Below are 19,926 nucleotides of genomic sequence, written 5' to 3'. Positions count from 1 at the left end.
CAGTTAAAAAGGAACCCCCCTTTTTTCCCCATAACATAGATGTCTCAGGGTCAGTTAATGATCCAGGTGTTCAACACAGTTAAAGAACTCATATCACAGATGTCTCTGGGTCATTTAATGATCCAGGAGTACAATACACAGTTAAAGAACTCATATCATAGATGTCTCTGGGTCAGTGAATGATCCAGGAGTTCAACATACAGTTAAAGAACTCATATCACAGATGTCTCTGGGTCATTTAATGATCCAGGAGTTCAATACACAGTCAAAGAATTCATATTACAGATATCTTAGGGTCAGTTAATGATCCAGGAGTTCAACAAACAGTTAAAGAACTCATATCACAGATGTTTCAGAGTCAGTTAATGATCTAGGAGTTCAACATACAGTTAAAGAACTCATATCACAGATGTGTCAGGGTCAGTTAATGATCCAGGAGTTCAACATACAGATAAAGAACTCGTATCAAAGATGTGTCAGGGTCATTTAATGATCCAGGAGTTCAACATACAGTTAAAGAACTCATATCACAGATATGTCATAGTCAGATAATGATCCAGGAGTTCAACGTATAGTTAAAGAGCTCATATCACAGATGTGTCAGGGTCAGTTACTGATCCAGGAGTTCAACATACAGTTAAAAAACTCCTAACAGATGTCTCAGGTTCAGTTAATTATCCAGGAGTTCAACATACAGTTATATAACTCATATCACAGATGTCTCAGGGTCACTTAATAATCCAGGAGTTCAAAATACAGTAAAAGAACTCATATCACAGATGTCTCAGGGTCAGTTAATGATCCAGGAGTTCAACACACAGTTAAGGAACTCATATCAAGATATCTCAGGGTCAGTTAATGATCCAGGAGTTCAGCACACAGTTAAAGACCTCATATCAGATGTCTGACGGTCAGTTAATGATCCACGAGTTCAACATACAGTTAAAGAACTCATATCACAGATGTCTCAGGGTCAGTTAATGATCCAAAAGTACAACATACAGTTAAAAAACTCATATCACAGATGTCTCAGGGTCAGCTAATGATCCAGGAGTTCGGCATACAGTTAAAGAACTTATATCAGAGATGTCTCATGGTCAGTTAATAATACTGGGGTTCAACATAGAGTTAACTCATATCGCAAGATGTCTCAAGGTCAGTTAATGATCCAGGAGTTCAACAAACAGTTTAAGAACTCATATCACACATGTGCCAGGGTCAGTTAATGAACTCATATCACAGATGCGTTAGGGTCAGTCAATGATCCAGGAGTTCAACATACAGTTAAATAACTCATATTACAGATGTCTCAGGTTCACTTAATGATCCAGGAGTTTAACATACAGTCAAAGAACTCATATCACAGATGTCTCAGGGTCAGTTAATGATGCAGAAGTTCAACATACAGTTAAAGAACTCATATCACAGCTGTCTCAGGGTCAGTTAATGATCCAGGAGTTCAACATACAGAAAAAGAACTCGTATCACAGATGTGGCAGGGTCAGCTAATGATCCAGCATATCAACATACCCTTAAAGAACTCATATCACAGATGTCTCAGGGTCAGTTAATGATCTAGGAATTCAACACAGAGTTAAAGAACTCATATCACAGTTGTCTCAGGGTCAGTTAATGATCCAGGAGTTCAACAGACAGTTAAATAACTCATATCACGGATATCTCAGGGTCAGTTAAGGATCCAGGAGTTCAACATACAGTTAAAGAACTCATATCACAGATGTCTTAGTGTCAGTTAATGGTCCAAGAGTTCAACATACCATTAAAAAACTCATATCACAGATGTGTCAGGTTAATTTAATGATCAAGGAGTTCAACATAAAGTAAAAGAACTCATATCACAGATGTCTCAGGGTCAGTTAATGATCCAGTAGTTCAACATACAGTCAAAAAACACATATCATAGGTTCATAGGTTCATAGGTAAGTACTAGGCTATCTGCCCATGGGCATTTATAAGCCTAGCCACAGAGTGATGGCTTTTGCCTCCCCATTAGATTAGTAACCTGGGCCTCTGTCATCAGGGCTCCTGAAGTGATCCCAGGGTAGAACTTACGATTACCCATCCACTCATCAATATTTCTCTTGAAAAGGGTCAGAGAGGAGCTCTGTCGAATATGGATTGGGATTCTATTCCAGAGTGAGGGGAGTCGCTGGGACAGGATTCTATCCCTCCAGCATGTCCTGTTTATTGCTGTACATAGGTTCAAGTCGCTAGAACGAGTGATTCTGAGGGATCTCATTTTTTTGAGGTGAAGCATGTCAATTAGTTCAGGGTTTGACATGGCCCTATAGGTCAGACATAGGTCACCTCTGAGAAGACGGTAAGCGACTGAGAAGAGCTGGAGCTTTTTTAGTCGTGCTTCAAAGGGTAATTGTTTAAGGCCGTTAATCCTCTTAGTGAGGTACTTCTGTGGTCTTTCTAGTTGTTGCAGGTGTCTAGTGAGGTACATCCCAAATGGGGCATTGTACTCTATTATGGGCCTAAAGAGTGAGGAGTAAAGGGGCAAAATCACCTCCTTGGATCTGGATGAGAAACCCTTTGTGATCAGGTGTGCCACATAGAAGGATTTCCTGACCGTTTTGGCTATGTGGTTATCAAAGGAGAGCATGCTATCTACTTGGGTACCCAGGTCCCTAATTACTTCTTCTGTACTTAACACAGATGTGTCAGGGTCAATTAATGATCCAGGAGTTCAGCATACTGTTAAAGAACTCATATCACAGATGTCTCAGGGTCAGTTAGTGATCCGGGATTTCAACATATAGTTAAAGAACTCATATCACAGATGTGTCAGGGCCAGTTAATGATCCAGGAGTTCAACAAACAGTTTAAGAACTCATATCACACATGTGTCAGGGTCAGTTAATGTACTCATATCACAGAATCGTTAGGGTCAGTCAATGATCCAGGAGTTCAACATACAGTTAAATAACTCATATTACAGATGTCTCAGGTTCACTTAATGATCCAGGAGTTTAACATACAGTCAAAGAATTCATATCACAGATGTCTCAGGGTCAGTTAATGATGCAAGAGTTCAACATACAGTAAAACAACTCATATCACAGCTGTCTCAGGGCCAGTTAATGATCCAGGAGTTCAACATACAGAAAAAGAACTCGTATCACAGATGTGGCAGGGTCAGCTAATGATCCAGGATATCAACATACCCTTAAAGAACTCATATCACAGATGTCTCAGGGTCAGTTAATGATCCAGGAATTCAACACAGAGTTAAAGAACTCATATCACAGTTATCTCAGGGTCAGTTAATGATCCAGGAGTTCAACAGACAGTTAAATAACTCATATCACAGATATCTCAGGGTCAGTTAAGGATCCAGGAGTTCAACATACAGTTAAAGAACTTGTATCAGAGATGTCTCAGGGTCAGTTAATAATCCAGGAGATCAACAGTTAAAGAATTCATATCAGAGATGTCTTAGGGTCATTTAATGATGCAGGAGTTCAACATACAGTTAAAGAACTCGTATCACAGATGTGGCAGGGTCAGCTAATTATCCAGGAGTTCAACATACAGTTATAGACCTCATATCAGATGTCTCATGGTCAGTTAATGATTCAGGAGTTCAATACACAGTTAACAAACTCATATCACAAATGTCTCAGGGTCAGATAATGGTCCAGGGGTTCAACATACAGTTTAAGAATACTTATCACAGAGGTGTCAGAGTCAGTTAATGATCCAGGAGTTCAACATATCATTAAAGAACTCATATCATAGATATCTCAGGGTCAGTTAATGATCCAGGAGTTCAGCATACAGTTAAAGATCTCTTATCACAGATGTCTCAGTGTCAGTTAAAGATCCAGGAGTTCAACAGACAGTTAAAGAACTCATATCACGGATGTGTCTGGGTCAGTTAATTATCCAGGAATTCAGCATACAGTTAAAAAACTCATATCACAGATGCCTCAGGGTCAATTAATGATCCAGGAGTGCAACATACAGTTAAATAACTCATATCACTGATATCTCTGGGTCAGTTAAAAATCCAGTAGTTCAAAATACAGTTAAAGAACTTATATCACAGATGTGTCAGGGTCAGTTAATTATCAAGGAGTTCAACAAACAGTTAAAGAACTCATATCACAGATTTGTTAGGGTCAACTAATGAACTCATATCACAGATGTGTCAGGGTCAGTTAATGATCCAGGAGTTCGACAAACAGTTAAAGAACTCATATCACAGATTTTTCAGGGTCATTTAAAGAACTCATATCACAGATGTCTCAGGGCCAGTTAATGATCTGGGATTTCAACACACAGTTATTGAACTCATATCACAGATGTGTCAGGGTCAGTTAATGATCCAGGAGTTCAACGAACAGTTAAAAAACTCATATCACAGATGTCTCAGGGTCAGTCAATGATCCAAGAGTTTAACATACAGTTAAATAACTCATATCACAGATGTGTCAGAGTCAGTTAAGGATCCACAAGTTCAACATACAGTTATAGTACTCCTATCACAGATATGACAGCATCAGTTAATGATCCAGGAGTTCAACGTATAGTTAAAGAACTCATATCACAGATGTGTCACTCTGTTAATGATCCAGGAGTTCAACATACAGTTAAAGAACTCCTATCAGATGTCTCAGGGTCAGTTAATGATCCAGGAGTTCAACATACAGTTAAATAACTCATATCACAGATGTCCCAGGGTGAGTTAATGATCCAGGACTTCAACATACAGTTATATAACTCATATCACAGATGTCTCAGGGTCACTTAATAATCCAGGAGTTCAAAATACAGTAAAAGAACTCATATCACAGATGTCTCAGGGTCAGTTAATGATCCAGGAGTTCAACATACAGTTAAAGAACTCATATCACAGATGTCTCAGGGTCAGTTAATGATCCAGGAGTTCAACACAGTTAAAGAACTCATATCACAGATGTCTCAGGGTCAGTTAATGATCCAGGAGTTCAACACACAGTTAAAGAACTCATATCACAGATATCTCAGGGTCAGTTAATGATCCAAAGGTTCAACATACAGTTAAAAAACTCATATCACAGATGTCTCAGGGTCAGTTAATGATCCAGGAGTTCAACATACAGTTAAAGAACTCATATCACAGATGTCTCATGGTCAGTTAATGATCCAGGAGTTCAACATACAGTTAAAGAACTCATGTCACATATGTGTCAGGGTCAGTTAATGATCCAGGAGTTCAACAAACAGTTAAAGAACTCATATCACACATGTGTCAGGGTCAGTTAATGTACTCATATCACAGATTTGTTAGGGTCAGTCAATGATCCAGGAGTTCAACATACAGTTAAATAACTCATATCACAGATGTCTCAGGGTCAGTTATTGATCCAGGAGTTCAACATACAGTTAAAGAACTCATATCACAGAAGTCTCAGGTTCACTTAATGATCCAGGAGTTCAACATACAGTTAAAGAACTCATATCACAGCTGTCTCAGGGTCAGTTAATGATCCAGGAGTTCAACATACAGAAAAAGAACTCGTATCACAGATGTGGCAGGGTCAGCTAATGATCCAGCAGTTCAACATACAGTTAAAGAACTCATATCACAGATGTCTCAGGGTCAGTTAATGATCTAGGAGTTCAACACACAGTTAAAGAACTCATATCAGATGTCTCATGGTCAGTTAATGATCCAGGAGTTCAACAGACAGTTAAAGAACTCATATCACAGATGTCTCAGGGTCAGTTAATGATCCAGGAGTTCAACATACAGTTAAAGAACTCATATCACAGATGTCTCAGTGTCAGTTAATGGTCCAGGAGTTCAACATACCATTAAAAACTCATATCACAGATGTGTCTGGTTCAGTTAATGATCCAGGCGTTCAACATAAAGTTAAAGAACTCATATCACAGATGACTCAGGGTCAGTTAATGATCCTGTAGTTCAACATACAGTTAAAAACACATATCATAGGTTCATAGGTTCATAGGAAAAGTACTAGGCTATCTGCCCATGGGCATTTATAAGCTTAGCCACAGAGTGATGGCTTTTGCCTCCCATTAGATTAGTAACCTGGCCTCTGTCATCAGGACTTAATGATCCAGGGTTCAACTTACAGTTACCCATCAACTCATCAATATTTCTCTTGAAAGGGTCAGAGGAGCTCTGTTAATATGGATTGGGATTCTATTCCAGAGTGAGGAGTCGCTGGGACAGGATTCTATCCCTCCAGCATGTCCTGTTTATTGCTGTACATAGGTTCAAGTTGCTAGAACGAGTGATTCTGAGGGATCTCATTTTTTTGAGGTGAAGCATGTCAATTAGTTCAGGGTTTGACATGGCCCTATAAGTCAGACATAGGTCACCTCTGAGAAGACGGTAAGCGACTGAGAAGAGCTGGAGCTTTTGTTAATCATCTTAGTGAGGTACTTCTGTGGTCTTTCTAGTTGTTGCAGATCACAGATGTCTCAAGGTCAGTTAATGATCCAGGAGTTCAACATACAGTTAAAGAACTCATATCACAGATGTGTCAGGGTCAGTTAATGATCAAGGAGTTCAACATACAGTTAAATAACTCATATCACAGGTGTCTCAGAGTCATTTAATGATCCAGGAGTACAACACACAGTTAAAGAACTCGTATCACAAATGTGTCAGGGTTAGTTAGTGATCCAGGAGTTCAACATACAGTTAAAGAACTCATATCACAGATGTCTCAGGGTCAGTTAATGATCCAGGAGTTCAACATACAGTTAAAGAACTCATATCACAGATGTCTCAGGGTCAGTTAATGATCCAGGAGTTCAACATACAGTTAAAGAACTCATATCACAGATGTCTCAGGGTCAGTTAATGATCCAGGAGTTCAACATACAGTTAAAGAACTCATATCACAGATGTCTCAGGGTCAGTTAATGATCCAGGAGTTCAACATACAGTTAAAGAACTCATATCACAGATATGTCAGGTCAGTTAATGATCCAGGAGTTCAACATACAGTTAAAGAACTCATATCACAGATGTGTCAGGGTCAGTTAATGATCCAGGAGTTCAACATACAGTTAAAGAACTCATATCACAGATGTGTCAGGGTCAGTTAATGATCCAGGAGTTCAACATACAGTTAAAGAACTCATATCACAGATGTCTCAGGGTCAGTTAATGATCCAGGAGTTCAACATACAGTTAAAGAACTCATATCACAGATGTCTCAGGGTCAGTTAATGATCCAGGAGTTCAACATACAGTTAAAGAACTCATATCACAGATGTCTCAGGGTCAGTTAATGATCCAGGAGTTCAACATACAGTTAAAGAACTCATATGACAGATGTCTCAGGGTCAGTTAATGATCCAAAAGTTCAACATACAGTTAATGAACTCATATCACAGATGCCTCATAGTCAGTTAATAATCCTGGAGTTCAACATACAGTTAAAGAACTCATATCACAGATGTTTCAGGGTGAGTTAATGATCCAGGAGTTCAACATACAGTTAAAGAACTCATATCACAGATGTGTTAGCGTCAGTTTATTAACTCATATCACTGATGTCTCAAGGTCAGTGAATGATCCAGGAGTTCAACATACAGTTAAAGAACTCATATCACAGATGTCTCAGGGTCAGTTAATGATCCAGGAGTTCAACATACAGTTAAAGAACTCATATCACAGATGTCTCAGGGTCAGTTAATGATCCAGGAGTTCAACACACAGTTAAAGAACTCATATCACAGATGTCTCAGGGTCAGTTAATGATCCAGGAGTTCAACATACAGTTAAAGAACTCATATCACAGATGTCTCAGGGTCAGTTAATGATCCAGGAGTTCAACATACAGTTAAATAACTCATATCACAGATGTCTCAGGGTCAGTTAATGATCCAGGAGTTCAACATACAGTTAACAAACTCATATCACAGATGTCTCAGGGTCAGTTAATGATCCAGGAGTTCAACATACAGTTAAAGAACTCATATCACAGATGTGTCAGGGTCAGTTAATGATCCAGGAGTTCAACATACCATTAAAGAACTCATATCACAGATGTCTCAGGGTCAGTTAATGATCCAGGAGTTCAACATACAGTTAAAGAACTCATATCACAGATGACTCAGGGTCAGTTAATGATCCAGGAGTTCAACATACAGTTAAAGAACTCATATCACAGATGTCTCAGGGTCAGTTAATGATCCAGGAGTTCAACATACAGTTAAAGAACTCATATCACAGATGTCTCAGGGTCAGTTAATGATCCAGGAGTTCAACATACAGTTAAAGAACTCATATCACAGATGTCTCAGGGTCAGTTAATGATCCAGGAGTTCAACATACAGTTAAAAAACTCATATCACTGATATCCCAGGGAGAGTTAATAATCCAGGAGTTCAACATACAGTTAAAGACCTGATATCACAGATATCTCTGGGTCAGTTACTGATCCAGGAGTTCAACATACAGTTAAAGAACACCTATCACAGATGTCTCAGGGTCAGTTAATGATCCAGGAGTTCAACATACAGTTAAAGAACTCATATCACAGATGTGTCAGGGTCAGTTAATGATCCAGGAGTTCAACATACAGTTAAAGAACTCATATCACAGATGTCTCAGGGTCAGTTAATGATCCAGGAGTTCAACATACAGTTAAAGAACTCATATCACAGATGTCTCAGGGTCAGTTAATGATCCAGGAGTTCAACATACAGTTAAAGAACTCATATCACAGATGTCTCAGGGTCAGTTAATGATCCAGGAGTTCAACATACAGTTAAAGAACTCATATCACAGATGTCTCAGGGTCAGTTAATGATCCAGGAGTTCAACATACAGTTAAAGAACTCATATCACAGATGTCTCATGGTCAGTTAATGATCCAGGAGTTCAACATACAGTTAAAGAACTCATATCACAGATGTCTCAGGGTCAGTTAATGATCCAGGAGTTCAACACACAGTTAAAGAACTCATATCACAGATGTCTCAGGGTCAGTTAATGATCCAGGAGTTCAACATACAGTTAAAGAACTCATATCACAGATGTCTCAGGGTCAGTTAATGATCCAGGAGTTCAACATACAGTTAAAGAACTCATATCACAGATGTGTCAGGGTCAGTTAATGATCCAGGAGTTCAACATACAGTTAAAGAACTCATATCACAGATGTCTCAGGGTCAGTTAATGATCCAGGAGTTCAACATACAGTTAAAGAACTCATATCACATATGTCTCAGGATCATTTAATGATCCAGGAGTTCATCATACAGTTAAAGAACTCATATCACAGATGCCTCAGGGTCAGTTAATGATCCAAGAGTTAAACATACAGTTAAAGAACTCATATCACAGATGTCTCAGGGTCAGTTAATGATCCAGGAGTTCAACACACAGTTAAAGAACTCATATCACAGATGTCTCAGGGTCAGTTAATGATCCAGGAGTTCAACATACAGTTAAAGAACTCATATCACAGATGTCTCAGGGTCAGTTAATGATCCAGGAGTTCAACATACAGTTAAAGAACTCATATCACAGATGTCTCAGGGTCAGTTAATGATCCAGGAGTTCAACATACAGTTAAAGAACTCATATCACAGATGTCTCAGGGTCAGTTAATGATCCAGGAGTTCAACATACAGTTAAATAACTCATATCACAGATGTGTCATGGTCAGTTAATGATCCAGGAGTTCAACACACAGTTAAAGAGCTCATATCACAGATGTGTCAGGGTCAGTTAATGATCCAGGAGTTCAACATACAGTTAAAGAACTCATATCACAGATGTGTCATGGTCAGTTAATGATCCAGGAGTTCAACATACAGTTAAAGAACTCATATCACAGATATCTCAGGGTCAGTTAATGATCCAGGAGTTCAACATACAGTTAAAGAACTCATATCACAGATGTGTCAGGGTCAGTTAATGATCCAGGAGTTCAACATACAGTTAAAGAACTCATATCACAGATGTCTCAGGGTCAGTTAATGATCCAGGAGTTCAACATACAGTTAAAGAACTCATATCACAGATGTCTCAGGGTCAGTTAATGATCCAGGAGTTCAACATACAGTTAAATAACTCATATCACAGATGTCTCAGGGTCAGTTAATGATCCAGGAGTTCAACATACAGTTAAAGAACTCATATCACAGATGTCTCAGGGTCAGTTAATGATCCAGGAGTTCAACACACAGTTAAAGAACTCATATCACAGATGTCTCAGGTCAGTTAATGATCCAGGAGTTCAACATACAGTTAAAGAACTCATATCACAGATGTCTCAGGGTCAGTTAATGATCCAGGAGTTCAACATACAGTTAAAGAACTCATATCACAGATGTCTCAGGGTCAGTTAATGATCCAGGAGTTCAACATACAGTTAAAGAACTCATATCACAGATGTCTCAGGGTCAGTTAATGATCCAGGAGTTCAACATACAGTTAAAGAACTCATATCACAGATGTCTCAGGGTCAGTTAATGATCCAGGAGTTCAACAAACAGTTAAAGAACTCATATCACAGATGTGTCAGGGTCAGTTAATGAACTCATATCACAGATGTCTCAGGGTCAGTTAATGATCCAGGAGTTCAACATACAGTTAAAGAACTCATATCACAGATGTCTCAGGGTCAGTTAATGATCCAGGAGTTCAACATACAGTTAAAGAACTCATATCACAGATGTGTCAGGGTCAGTTAATGATCCAGGAGTTCAACATACAGTTAAAGAACTCATATCACAGATGTGTCAGGGTCAGTTAATGATCCAGGAGTTCAACACACAGTTAAAGAACTCATATCACAGATGTCTCAGGGTCAGTTAATGATCCAGGAGTTCAACATACAGTTAAAGAACTCATATCACAGATGTCTCAGGGTCAGTTAATGATCCAGGAGTTCAACATACAGTTAAAGAACTCATATCACAGATGTCTCAGGGTCAGTTAATGATCCAGGAGTTCAACACACAGTTAAAGAACTCATATCACAGATGTCTCAGGGTCAGTTAATGATCCAGGAGTTCAACATACAGTTAAAGAACTCATATCACAGATGTCTCAGAGTCAGTTAATGATCCAGGAGTTCAACATACAGTTAAAGAACTCATATCACAGATGACTCAGGGTCAGTTAATGATCCAGGAGTTCAACATACAGTTAAAGAACTCATATCACAGATGTCTCAGTGTCAGTTAATGATCCAGGAGTTTAACATACAGTTAAAGAACTCATATCACAGATGTGTCATGGTCAGTTAATGATCCAGGAGTTCAACACACAGTTAAAGAACTCATATCACAGATGTCTCAGGGTCATTTAATGATCAAGGAGTTCAGCATAGAGGTAAAGGACTCATATCACAGGTGTCTCAAGGTTAGGTAATGACCCAGAAGTTCAACATACAGTTAAAGAGCTCATATCACAGATGTGTCTGAGTCAGTTAATGATTCAGGAATTCAACATACAGTTACAGAACTCATATCACAGATGTCTCAGGGTCAGTTAATGATCCAAGTGTTTAACATACAGTTAAAGAACTCATATCACAGATGTCTCAGGGTCAGTTAATGATCCAGGAGTTCAACATACAGTTAAAGAACACATATCACAGATGTACCAGGTTCAGTTAATGATCCAGGAGTTCAACATACAGTTAAAGAACTTATATCACAGATATGTCAAGGTCAGTTAAATATCCAGGAATTCAAAAAACAGTTAAAGAACTCTTATCACAGATTTGTCATGGTCAGTTAATGAACTCATATCACAGATGTGTCAGGGTCAGTTAATGATCCAGGAGTTCAACAAACAGTTAAAGAACTCATATCACAGATTTGTCAGGGTCAGTTAAAGAACTCATATCACAGATGTCTCAGGGTCAGTTAATGATCCAGGAGTTCAACATACAGTTAAAGAACTCATATCACAGATGTCTCAGGGTCAGTTAATGATCCAGGAGTTCAACATACAGTTAAAGAACTCATATCACAGATGTGTCAGGGTCAGTTAATGATCCAGAAGTTCAACATACAGTTATAGAACTCATATCACAGATATGTCATCATCAGTTAATGATCCAGGAGTTCAACATACAGTTAAAGAACTCATATCACAGATGTGTCAGGGTCAGTTAATGATCCAGAAGTTCAACATAGAGTTAAAGAACTCATATCACAGATGTCTCAGGGTCAGTTAATGATCCAGGAGTTCAACATACAGTTAAAGAACTCATATCACAGATGTCTCAGGGTGAGTTAATGATCCAGGACTTCAACAGTCAGTTATAGAACTCATGTCACAGATTTCTCAGGGTCATTTAATAATCCAGGAGTTCAAAATACAGTAAAATAACTCATATCACAGATGTCTCAGGTTCAGTTAATGATCCAGGAGTATAACATATAGTTAAAGAACTCATACCACAGATGTCTCAGGGTCAGTTAATGATCCAGGAGTTCAACACACAGTTAACAAACTCATATCACAGACATCTCAGGGTCATTTAATGATCCAGGGGTTCAACATACAGTTAAAGAACTCATATCACAGATGTCTCAGTGTCAGTTAATGGTCCAAGAGTTCAACATACCGTTAAAAAACTCATATCACAGATGTGTCAGGTTCATTTAATGATCAAGGAGTTCAACATAAAGTAAAAGAACTCATATCACAGATGTCTCAGGGTCAGTTAATGATCCAGTAGTTCAACATACAGTCAAAAAACACATATCATAGGTTCATAGGTAAGTACTAGGCTATCTGCCCATGGGCATTTATAAGCCTAGCCACAGAGTGATGGCTTTTGCCTCCCCATTAGATTAGTAACCTGGGCCTCTGTCATCAGGGCTCCTGAAGTGATCCCAGGGTAGAACTTACGATTACCCATCCACTCATCAATATTTCTCTTGAAAAGGGTCAGAGAGGAGCTCTGTCGAATATGGATTGGGATTCTATTCCAGAGTGAGGGGAGTCGCTGGGACAGGATTCTATCCCTCCAGCATGTCCTGTTTATTGCTGTACATAGGTTCAAGTCACTAGAATGAGTGATTCTGAGGGATCTCATTTTTTTGAGGTGAAGCATGTCAATTAGTTCAGGGTTTGACATGGCCCTATAGGTTAGACATAGGTCACCGCTGAGAAGACGGTAAGCGACTGAGAAGAGCTGGAGCTTTTTTAGTCGTGCTTCATAGGGTAATTGTTTAAGGCCGTTAATCCTCTTAGTGAGGTACTTCTGTGGTCTTTCTAGTTGTTGCAGGTGTCTAGTGAGGTACATCCCAAATGGGGCATTGTACTCTATTATGGGCCTAAAGAGTGAGGAGTAAAGGGGCAAAATCACCTCCTTGGATCTGGATGAGAAACCCTTTGTGATCAGGTGTGCCACATAGAAGGATTTCCTGACCGTTTTGGCTATGTGGTTATCAAAGGAGAGCATGTTATCTACTTGGGTACCCAGGTCCCTAATTACTTCTTCTGTACTTAACACAGATGTGTCAGGGTCAATTAATGATCCAGGAGTTCAGCATACTGTTAAAGAACTCATATCACAGATGTCTCAGGGTCAGTTAGTGATCCGGGATTTCAACATATAGTTAAAGAACTCATATCACAGATGTGTCAGGGCCAGTTAATGATCCAGGAGTTCAACAAACAGTTTAAGAACTCATATCACACATGTGTCAGGGTCAGTTAATGAACTCATATCACAGATGCGTTAGGGTCAGTCAATGATCCAGGAGTTCAACATACAGTTAAATAACTCATATTACAGATGTCTCAGGTTCACTTAATGATCCAGGAGTTTAACATACAGTCAAAGAATTCATATCACAGATGTCTCAGGGTCAGTTAATGATGCAAGAGTTCAACATACAGTAAAACAACTCATATCACAGCTGTCTCAGGGCCAGTTAATGATCCAGGAGTTCAACATACAGAAAAAGAACTCGTATCACAGATGTGGCAGGGTCAGCTAATGATCCAGGATATCAACATACCCTTAAAGAACTCATATCACAGATGTCTCAGGGTCAGTTAATGATCCAGGAATTCAACACAGAGTTAAAGAACTCATATCACAGTTGTCTCAGGGTCAGTTAATGATCCAGGAGTTCAACAGACAGTTAAATAACTCATATCACAGATATCTCAGGGTCAGTTAAGGATCCAGGAGTTCAACATACAGTTAAAGAACTTGTATCACAGATGTGTCAGGGTCAGTTAATAATCCAGGAGTTCAACAGTTAAAGAATTCATATCAGAGATGTCTCAGGGTCAGTTTATGATCCAGGAGTTCAATATACAGTTAAAGAACTCGTATCACAGATGTGGCAGGGTCAGCTAATTATCCAGGAGTTCAACACACAGTTATAGACCTCATATCAGATGTCTCATGGTCAGTTAATGATCCAGGAGTTCAATACACAGTTAACAAACTCATATCACAAATGTCTCAGGGTCAGTTAATGATCCAGGGGTTCAACATACAGTTTAAGAACACTTATCACAGATGTGTCAGAGTCAGTTAATGATCCAGGAGTTCAACATATCATTAAAGAACTCATATCATAGATATCTCAGGGTCAGTTAATGATCCAGGAGTTTAACATCCAGTTAAAGAACTCATATCACAGATGTCTCATGGTCAGTTAATGATCCAGGAGTTCAACATACAGTTGAAGAGTTCAGCATACAGTTAAAGATCTCTTATCACAGATGTCTCAGTGTCAGTTAAAGATCCAGGAGTTCAACAGACAGTTAAAGAACTCATATCACGGATGTGTCTGGGTCAGTTAATTATCCAGGAATTCAGCATACAGTTAAAAAACTCATATCACAGATGCCTCAGGGTCAATTAATGATCCAGGAGTGCAACATACAGTTAAATAACTCATATCACTGATATCTCTGGGTCAGTTAAAAATCCAGTAGTTCAAAATACAGTTAAAGAACTTATATCACAGATGTGTCAGGGTCAGTTAATTATCAAGGAGTTCAACAAACAGTTAAAGAACTCATATCACAGATTTGTTAGGGTCAACTAATGAACTCATATCACAGATGTGTCAGGGTCAGTTAATGATCCAGGAGTTCGACAAACAGTTAAAGAACTCATATCACAGATTTTTCAGGGTCATTTAAAGAACTCATATCACAGATGTCTCAGGGCCAGTTAATGATCTGGGATTTCAACACACAGTTATTGAACTCATATCACAGATGTGTCAGGGTCAGTTAATGATCCAGGAGTTCAACGAACAGTTAAAAAACTCATATCACAGATGTCTCAGGGTCAGTTAATGATCCAAGAGTTTAACATACAGTTAAATAACTCATATCACAGATGTGTCAGAGTCAGTTAAGGATCCACAAGTTCAACATACAGTTATAGTACTCCTATCACAGATATGACAGCATCAGTTAATGATCCAGGAGTTCAACGTATAGTTAAAGAACTCATATCACAGATGTGTCACTCTGTTAATGATCCACAAGTTCAACATAGAGTTAAAGAACTCCTATCAGATGTCTCAGGGTCAGTTAATGATCCAGGAATTCAACATACAGTTAAAGAACTCATATCACAGATGTCTCAGGGTGAGTTAATGATCCAAGACTTCAACAATCAGTTGTAGAACTCATATCACAGATGTCTCAGGGTCACTTAATAATCCAGCAGTTCAAAATACAGTAAAAGAACTCGTATCACAGATGTCTCAGGTTCAGTTAATGATCCAGGAGTATAACATATAGTTAGTTAAAGAACTCGTACCACAGATGTCTCAGGGTCAGTTAATGATCCATGAGTTCAACACAGTTAATGAACTCATATCACAGATGTCTCAGGGTCACTTAATGATCCAGGAGTACAATACACAGTTAAAGAACTCATATCATAGATGTCTCTGGGTCAGTGAATGATCCAGGAGTTCAACACAGTTAAATAACTCATATCACAGATGTCTCTGGGTCATTTAATGATCCAGAAGTACAATACACAGTTAAAGAACTCATATCATAGATGTCTCTGGGTCAGTGAATGATCCAGGAGTTCAACATACAGTTAAAGAACTCATATCACAGATGTGTCAGGTTCAGTTAATGATCCAGGCATTGAACATAAAGTTAAAGAACTCATATCACAGATGACTCAGGGTCAGTTAGTGATCCAAGGATTCAAAATACATTTAATGAACTCATAACATAGATGTCTCAGGGTCAGTTAATGATCCAGGTGTTCAACACAGTTAAAGAACTCATATCACAGATGTCTCTGGGTCATTTAATGATCCAGGAGTACAATACACAGTTAAAGAACTCATATCATAGATGTCTCTGGGTCAGTGAATGATCCAGGAGTTCAACATACAGTTAAAGAACTCATATCACAGATGTCTCTGGGTCATTTAATGATCCAGGAGTTCAATACACAGTCAAAGAATTCATATTACAGATATCTTAGGGTCAGTTAATGATCCAGGAGTTCAACAAACAGTTAAAGAACTCATATTACAGATTTGTCAGGGTCAGTTAAAGAACTCATATCACAGATGTTTCAGAGTCAGTTAATGATCTAGGAGTTCAACATACAGTTAAAGAACTCATATCACAGATGTGTCAGGGTCAGTTAAAGATCCAGGAGTTCAAAATACAGTTAAAGAACTCGTATCACAGATGCGTCAGGGTCATTTAATGATCCAGGAGTTCAACATACAGTTAAAGAACTCATATCAAAGATATGTCATAGTCAGTTAATGATCCAGGAGTTCAACACATAGTTAAAGAGCTCATATCACAGATGTGTCAGGGTCAGTTAATGATCCAGGAGTTCAACATACAGTTAAAGAACTCCTATCAGATGTCTCAGGGTCAGTTAATGATCCAGGAGTTCAACATACAGTTAAAGAACTCATATCACAGATGTCTCAGGGTGAGTTAATGATCCAGGACTTCAACATACAGTTATATAACTCATATCACAGATGTCTCAGGGTCACTTAATAATCCAGGAGTTCAAAATACAGTAAAAGAACTCATATCACAGATGTCTCAGGGTCAGTTAATGATCCAGGAGTTCAACACACAGTTAAGGAACTCATATCACAGATGTCTCGGGGTCAGTTAATGATCCAGGAGTTCAGCACACAGTTAAAGACCTCATATCAGATGTCTGACGGTCAGTTAATGATCCACGAGTTCAACATACAGTTAAAGAACTCATATCACAGATGTCTCAGGGTCAGTTAATGATCCAAAAGTACAACATACAGTTAAAGAACTCATATCACAGATGTCTCAGGGTCAGCTAATGATCCAGGAGTTCAACATACAGTTAAAGAACTCATATCACAGATGTCTCATGGTCAGTTAATAATCCTGGAGTTCAACATAGAGTTAACTCATATCGCAGATGTCTCAAGGTCAGTTAATGATCCAGGAGTTCAACAAACAGTTTAAGAACTCATATCACACATGTGTCAGGGTCAGTTAATGAACTCATATCACAGATGCGTTAGGGTCAGTCAATGATCCAGGAGTTCAACATACAGTTAAATAACTCATATTACAGATGTCTCAGGTTCACTTAATGATCCAGGAGTTCAACATACAGTCAAAGAACTCATATCACAGATGTCTCAGGGTCAGTTAATGATGCAAGAGTTCAACATACAGTAAAACAACTCATATCACAGCTGTCTCAGGGCCAGTTAATGATCCAGGAGTTCAACATACAGAAAAAGAACTCGTATCACAGATGTGGCAGGGTCAGACAATGATCCAGGATATCAATATACCCTTAAAGAACTCACATAACAGATGTCTCAGGGTCAGTTAATGATCCAGGAGTTCAACATACAGTTAAAGAACTCATATCACAGATGTGTCAGGGTCAGTTAATGATCCAGGAGTTCAACATACAGTTAAATAACTCATATCACAGATGTCTCAGGGTCAGTTAGTGATCCAGGAGTTCAACATACAGTTAAAGAACTCATATCACAGATATGTCATGGTCAGTTAATGATCCAGGAGTTCAACATACAATTACAAAACTCATATCACAGATGTATCAAGGTCAGTTAATGATCCAGTTCAACACACAGTTAAAGAACTCATATCACAGATGTCTCAGGGTCAGTTAATGATCCAGGAGTTCAACATACAGTTAAAGAACTCATATCACAGATATGTCATGGTCAGTTAATGATCCAGGAGTTCAACATACAGTTAAATAACTCATATCACAGATGTGTCAGGGTCATTTAGTGATCCAGGAGTTCAACATACAGTTAAAGAACTCATATCACAGATATGTCATGGTCAGTTAATGATCCTGGAGTTCAACATACAATTAAAAAACTCATATCACAGATGTCTCAAAGTCAGTTAATGATCCAGGAGTTCAACATACAGTTAAAGAACTCATATCACAGATGTGTCAGGGTCAGTTAATTAACTCATATCACAGATGTCTCAGGGTCAGTTAATGATTCATGAATTCAACATACAGTTAAATAAATCATATCACAGATGTCTCAGAGTCAGTTAATGATTCATGAGTTTAGCATACAGTAAAATAAAAAACAGAACAAAATGAAGCAGCCAAACTGGATTGAAATTTTCTTTACTAGATTCTTCGTGTACCTCGGCCTTCGCCTTCACATGGAATAACAATGTTATGCATAAACCAGTATAAATACACACCTCACTTAATCAATCACACCAATTAAACAATTAATCAATTGTATATAAATATATTACAATTTAAAGAAATACATACAAAATACAAATAATATATAATATTTCATATTAATAGTTATACATCTAAATTCATACCATTGGGAAATAGAGTTCCATAATTAATAATAAATTTAGATTCCATATTCAATAATTAAGTTTGAAAATTTTTATTATTTTCCCCCATTCCCCACGGTCTTGCCAAAACACTAAACTCAAAACCAGTTTGATCTCCATTGTGAAATTGATGAAAATGACTTGCAATTGGACTGTCAAGTCTACTATTCCTAATGTCTCCCAAGTGTTCCAAAATTCTTAGCTTGACCCTACGTTTCGTTTGTCCTATATACCATTTTCGTTCTTTACAACTGCACCCAATAATGTATACCACCCCAGATGAATTACAATCAAAATGATCTAATGCATGATATGCAACCCCATTGATTTTATGGTCATCTAAATTAATAATTTTATCACAAACCTTACATTTATTGCAAGCAAAAGAACCTGCATCCATAGCTTTCTCCTTCTTGCCCTTACTTCTAACTAGTTCCTTCAGATTTTTACATCTTGTATAAGAAAAAATAATATTTTTTGGAATTATGTTTCTCAAAAAATCATCACTAGTTATTACTGGCCACATGTTTAACACAATTCTCTTCAAAATGGAAGAAAAAGGAGAGAATTTATCTACAAAAAATATTTTATCCATTTCCATTGGATCCTTTTTCTTGGAATAAATGAATTTGTTCCCAATTCTCTTCCTATTCCTATTAGCAACCCCCTGCCTGTTCAAATTTAATATTCCTTCCACATTGGCCCTATGGGAATAAACATTATCCCTAGAATAACCTCTGTTCATTAATTTCTGACAAATGATGTCAAATTCCCTTTGAATATTAATATTCTCTGATGTATTCACAGCAATTCGTTTGAATTCACCTAAGGGCAAAGACTCGAGTAAATAATTGCTATGCATACTGGTAGCGTGTAAAAAATTATTTACTGCTGTTTTTTTATGAAAAGGCTTGTGTTCTATCGTCCCCTTAGAACCAACATAGAAATGTACATCCAAAAAATCCATGTTTTTGGCATTTACCTGATACGTAAAGTCTAAACCACATGGATTTGATTTTAAACTTACAATGAACTCATCAAAATCTTTGGGGTTGCCTCTGCATAAAAATATGAGG

This window comes from Protopterus annectens, chromosome 13.part0 (genome assembly GCF_019279795.1).
Source record: "Protopterus annectens isolate FY-2018-M chromosome 13.part0, PAN1.0, whole genome shotgun sequence".
In the NCBI taxonomy this organism is placed as follows: Eukaryota; Metazoa; Chordata; order Ceratodontiformes; family Protopteridae; genus Protopterus; species Protopterus annectens.
This window is presented reverse-complemented; position numbering follows the sequence as displayed.